The sequence below is a fragment of the Vidua chalybeata genome, chromosome 7, assembly GCF_026979565.1.
Source record: "Vidua chalybeata isolate OUT-0048 chromosome 7, bVidCha1 merged haplotype, whole genome shotgun sequence".
NCBI classification, from domain to species: domain Eukaryota; kingdom Metazoa; phylum Chordata; class Aves; order Passeriformes; family Viduidae; genus Vidua; species Vidua chalybeata.
Window position 1 is genome coordinate 12,777,992 of NC_071536.1, and position 6,302 is coordinate 12,784,293.

At 39.5% G+C, this 6,302-nt stretch overlaps 1 protein-coding gene across 10 annotated transcripts in view; it reads left to right on the forward strand.

Annotated features, from left to right (window-relative positions):
• CARF (calcium responsive transcription factor) overlaps positions 1 to 1,571 on the forward strand; it is a 31,968-nt gene extending 30,397 nt beyond the window's left edge. For all 10 annotated transcript variants that reach the window (XM_053947676.1, XM_053947668.1, XM_053947670.1 and 7 more), the window contains one exon: positions 62 to 1,571. The gene's annotated coding sequence lies outside the window, so the exon portion shown is untranslated. The remainder of the gene's footprint in view (positions 1 to 61) is intronic.
• The last annotated feature ends 4,731 nt before the right edge of the window (positions 1,572 to 6,302 follow it).

Sequence of the window (6,302 nt, forward strand, 5' to 3'; positions counted from 1 at the left end):
CTCTGAGCTCACATCTAATAAAAGCTAGAATGGTAATTGCGTATTTTGCTTTTATATTCAGTGCGCTGGTTATCTTCTGAATGCAAACTGGTCTGATAACTCCATGGTTTTGGCTGTTGACAAAGCTGTTATCACATCTGAGGTGTTCTGTACGTGGAAGGAGATGGAGGAAGTGGGAACCTTCTTGACATGACTTCTACTGAGAACAGATGATCTGTGGAAAGAGGGCTTTACCAGTTAAAAATCAATATCCTCACAATAAGTTGGTGGGTGTACAGGTTTTTCATGTCAGGTGCTAGTGCATCTCTAACTTTGCACATAATACAAGACATAAAATTACCTCTCACTGGCCTAGCCAGTGAGACAACAGTGCAACAGAGCCAGCCTAGACAACGGTGTCGTCTCCTACCACTGTAGTCATTGCTTTTTGGGAGTGGGGAAATCGTTTTAACATGTTCTGATTTTCCACTTTTCTGTCTTTCTCCTGTTGCCTCTTTCTCATACCCAGAGAGCACAGAAACAAATTTCTCATTTAAAAAAATTTTTCTATCCTCAGTTTCCCATGTTTTGGGGTTTCCTCTTTGCTTTATTGTGCTGGAGTTTGTTAAATGATTGAAATGTAAGATATCATTGCATTTTGCTTAAGGAGTGGGAAATACCGGGGTGAGCTCCACTGCCCCCTTCACTCCAGAAGTCCTCAGAGGAAGCACCTGCCACAGGTTCTGCTCCTGCACCTGCATTTCCACCCAGGCCAGCAGAAATGCAAAGCTGTGCTGATGCCAGCAGTGTCTTGCACTTTGTATACCAGCATGTTATCAGTACCAAGTTACTGCTGTGAATCCAGATCAGTCTGTGGGTTTGCCCCACTGTATCCCCACAAATGACTCTTTGGGAACAACTTGAAAGAGAGCACAGGAGATGGCCAGGAAGTTCTTAATGTTCAACTTTTGAGTTTGTGCTTGTGTATTGAGTTCAGGTGCCCTGATGTTGGTGGCCCTGTGCAGGACAGAGCTGGTTCCAGGCAGCTCTCAATGGACTTGCCACAGGACACAGCTGAGCATATTGGTGAAGCTAGAGCACCTCTGTGGAGGTGTCTTCAAGGACAAAATGCTGCATGGTGGAGAGGGGTGAGGCAGAAGGTGAAAACAGTCCTCTCAGCACCACAGTCAGAGAAGGAGAGGGAGGAATTGCTGCAGGTGCTGGAGCAGGTGTTTTCCCTGCAGACCACAGAGGATCACATGCCAGAGTAGGTGCATATTTTTCTGAAGGAACTGCAGTCCATGGAGAGGAGCCATGCCAGAACAGGTTTCTGCTGAAGGACTGCAGCCTATGGAGAGGACCCATGATGGAGCGACAGAAAGAAGCTGTTACAGACTGACTGCAATGCCCATATTCCTCTTTGCCTTGTGCTGCCTTGGACAAGGGGAGACAGAGAGGTTGGGGGTTCAAAGTGTGAAGTTGAGCCCCGAGGAAAGAGGGCAACAGGAAGGGAATGTGCTGTTTTAATTTTATTTTGTTTCTCAGTGTTTTAATCCATTTTAATTGACAATAAATTAAATTAACTTTCCTCATATTGATTCAAATATTGAAATTTACATCTGGATGCAAGTCATGGTAGAAAATCCTGATGTCTCTTTGATCACTGCAAGTCACTATTGCCTTTAATTTTTTAAGCAATCAAATTTTAATTTTTAAGAATTCATTTTGTGTGAAGGAAGTAGTGTACCTTGTCTGAATCAGGAATTGCATTTCTGGATGTATTCCGGTTAGGTCTTTCAAGTTCAGCATACTCACCTCTTCGCTAGAGTAGATCTCAGGTGGAGAATTAACTCAGGAACATGTCTAATCCATTACATTTCAGCTGGAAAACAATACCAGCCATATTTTTACAGATTTGAGCATGGGAGAGTCATTCTGAGGAGAGGATGCTGCAGCAGTAGACTCTATATACTTCGGTAAAGCGGTTCTTACCAGGTGCTAAGCATCGGGCATCTTCCCAGTGTTATATCTAGCAGTGCTTCAGAATGGGGCAAAGTTTGTGGTGAGTGGCTATCTTTGATGAAAGTGCTGTTACGTTTGGGAAAAGAAATAAGCTGAGTTTGGGAATGAGATTTATATTCTTGTGCTTTTCAGAGATTTTTTTTCCTGAATAAGAAGGGAACTTCCTTTAGAGGGTAAGTTTTATATGTGCGTTCTTACACCACCCTTGGAAAATACCCGGCACTGGACACCAAGGGTATCTAGGCAGGGTACTAGGTGACATGACACACTTACTGGTTTATAATGGGGGCACTGGAATATAAAATTTATGGATAGCTTCCTAACATTAGCTAAATTAATTTTTTTTTTTTCATCCTCTCTCTTTACGTTTCACTATAAAGGGAAGAGTCTCTGTTAAAGGGAACATGGTAAATTGTTAGTTGTCCATAAAACTGTTTATGAACAGTGGGATGAAAAGGACTTCTTTGATAATGAATTAGATGAGCTTCAGAAAGAATTGTACTGTCATTGTAACTTCAAGTATTTTCTTCCAGTTGTATCACTGACTATTGATTATTGTCTGTTTATTTGCTGTATAATTTATTTTTTAAGCTTTTCTGGCCATGTCAGGGACATAGAAGTAATACATGTGGCAATTCTCTTTTCTTTTGAAGTTTTATAAAAGGGAAAGGAATTCTAATTTTGCATTTAGCCACCAGCTGCTCTGGAAGAGTCCATGATTATCTGTGTTCCTTAGCTACCAAAAAATCTTTTGTGCTGAAGTATTCCATAAACTTGTAATTTTTTCCTTGGATCAGGCAATGTGAATTTGACACCTTTAAGAAAAAAAGGCAGACTACACTGGAACCAAATTTAGCATCTTCAGGAGCTGTGACCTAGGGTTCATCAATTGCAGTTGTAAAAAGATTGATGTTTTCATAGTGAAATGTTTTTATTAATCTAGTTTAATCTATGAACAAAAGTGTCTCCATTCCTCTTATTTCAGACTTCTGAACTCCTTTGCAAAATGAGAGATCGCTAGTGAGATTAGCTAATAACTGCAAAAATGGAAAAGTTTCACTGGGGACAGGTGCTAGCAAAATGTACCATAAAGTCAGCCAGCATAATTAACATTAGTAAGGTAAGATCTTTCAGAGCTTAACTACAGGCTAGTACTTTCGGTGGTACACTGATGTTTATTCTGATCTTGCAAACAAAAATAAGAAAGAACTGGGAAATAAAGCACTTTATAAAATGCCAGTCTGTGGTGGTTTTGGTTTCTGTTGTCTTTGTCAAACTTTTACTTGGTGTTCATTCCTTTGTGTATCCATTGTCAGGTCTGTTTTATTTGATCTCTTATGAAGAGTTAAAATAAGTTAATAGTTAATACTTAGAGCATAAGACACAAGTACTTCATGGCAAGATATGATATTTCATATATTATCTAACAAATATAATATTCTTGATAATTATCAGAAGACATTTGAGAGAGACTTCATAAGCTGTATTCGCTCTTTTTGTCCATGTTTCAGAATTGATGAGTTCGCATTTCTTTGAGAGTTGTCAGGAGGTTTTAGCAATGAAATTTTACTATTTTGAAATGCACTGTAGGTTCCTGACTGCAGTTAAAATGGTTTCAGGTAGGGAAACCAGGTTTGTATTTAATTTTGAATGCCTGGAATTTCCAAAAAGAAGATGCCCTGGAGTCACCTCTGCACTCAGATAAACACTACTTTTTGGGCATACTGTTACAAAGATTAACAAGGTTTCCAGCGAAGTTTGACTGGCATCATAGCCAAGGAGAGCATGGTGTGAGGCAGTGATGCTGCCTGCTCTGAGATGCCTGGAATACTTTGTGTTCATTATTCAGTGTCTTGCTGCTGATATACCAGTGAGATGATAAAAAGAGTCCATGATAAATATTTTGTTTAAACCCAGAAACAGGGGCAACAGCTAGCATATTTAAAGTTTTTACATAGGTGAGTGTCTTGAGATATTAGAGGAGTGAAAGATTGCTGGGGTTTTGGGTTTTTTTTTCCTCTCTCTGTGTAGCATTGTCTGATAAGAAAAGATAATATGTTAATCTTATTTGGAGAGTTTCCTAGGATCTAGTATCAGGTAGTGCTAATACTATTACAGATTGGTAATAATGCTATTTGGGTGCTTTTTTTCCGATTTCCAGTTGCTGTCCCTTAATTTCTCCAAGGTATTTTTGTCTGTACGTTCTACTATGTCTGTACTGTCTCCAGTATGTTGAAGTAGTATTGTTTACTAACTTAGAAAAAAATTTATTTCCCATTACTGAGGTGATTTACAGGAAGGTTAGTACAGTTGGCTGTCTAGATAAAACATAGTCTTCTGGAGATGGAATTATTTAAGGCTGCTGAGAAGGCAAAACTGGCAGAATATGGTGAGTACTGAGATTTTGAGGAATCAGGAGTACAATTTTTTGATGTTACCATTGTTGAAGCATAGCATTCACCAAGGCTGATACCTGAAGCAGAACTTCTTTTGCACAGGTCAGCCAGAGTTTACCATCCTTGCCCACAGAGTAAGAACCAAACTAGGTTATTGACTACTTGACCAGCAACGACTCTGATTCCTTCTTGCTGTTTTAGAATGTATGGTTAACTTTTGGCTACCTGAGAAGTGCAGTTTCACAACCAAGTACTGTAGCTCTCTTCTAGGTGACCATGAGCTGTGTCAGAAATTTCTGAAAGAGAAGCAGTGAATACTGGAGAAAGATGTAGGAAAGTCTGTACCACAAAGAAAATGTGCACCGAAACTAACTCTTGGTTTTGAGAAGCCCATAGAGTATGTTCTGAAATCCTGGAGCATGAGCCAAGCTGGCATTGTGGACCTGAGCACAAGCTATCACAAACCTACAAAACCCTCTCAGCAACACACACACAAATTTGTTCCTGTCCACCCCAATCCAGAAAAGAAGTCTCTACTTAGGCCACATACTAAATTAAAGTTAATTTTTAGTGTCATTTTACTACATCCCAGTTTAAATGAGTTGCTTCAGAAAGCAGTCTAAAAACAATGATGCAGTCAGAAATTTAAGCTTCATTTTTTATAAGTAGAAGATGAAAAAAATGAATTCGTGTTCAAATCTGTAATTCCTGTTTTCCATTAGAAGGGAGACAGAGGGGAAATTATATTTACCTGACTATTGCTACATAGTGTAATAGGTAATAGTCTGATTAATTTGTGCCAGAAAGGAGTGCTCATAATGTCTTAAAGCACTGGGACAAAAAATACCATTCTTTCGGAATTTTTATTAGTTTTATTTTTTAATTTTCTATTTTAAATTTTCTATTTACATTAACTGATGTTTTCATATATTGTATGAGTAGAGCAGGCTTTGATTTTGTGATGGTTGGTTCTCATTGCTAATGCACATCTTGATGTTCTAATCCACATTTATAACATTATCACTTATACAGGGACAAGCAATGTCAGACAATAGAGAATGAGCACAGAATGGGGCATCCAAAACTACTGCTAACTTTTATCAGATTTTTGTTTGTTTTAAGTGGCAGTAGACAGCTGACAATTATAATTTAGAGCTTACTCCTTCCTTGGAAAGTCTGTGCCCTGCTGTAAATTTTTTGTCATCTACAGGATCAAGCAGAAGAGATAGGCTGAGGGTTCTGCTGTTTGGAAAACAAGGGCTGCAGAGTTATTAAGTGTGGGCAGGGGACACAGCCACCATCTATATCCAGCAGATGAGAGAACAAGCAATGAAATAGAAGATGGATATGAGCCCTGGTTTTCTTCTGATGTTACCATGTTAAATCAAATGATTTCTAGGGGAATTAATGAGCAGCACTGCAATAGAAGGCAGAGGTAGGAGCTTGGTGATGGCATTTGGTTGAACTCCACTAAGTCATGCAGCTACTTCTGCAGCATTGGAAGTGAGAGGATACTTTCCCAGTCCTCCTTCAGACTGTTTAGAAGGAGTATGTTCTCTCCCAGGCTGTCCTCTCCCTAGTTCTTGACTTTGGGAGGGATGATGCCAGTTAGCCCAACAGGTTTGTAAGAGATGGATGTTGGCTAAGTGCACCCTGCTCAGACAACAAACATTAGTAGCAGTTCTTGTAAATGTTGCCAGTTCTTTCTGCAGCAGGTTGCTCTGTACACATCAGGAGATGGCAAATTTAGGAAGTAACTGTACTTCTGGAGGCTGCAAAACCCCTGAGATGTGTGTGTGTATGTGCGGCCTCATGCAGTGCGCATACACATGTAACTAAACTATGCAATAGCTGAACAGTAACTGCTAAAAACAACTTGGCAGAAAGCCCCTTTCAGTCATCCTA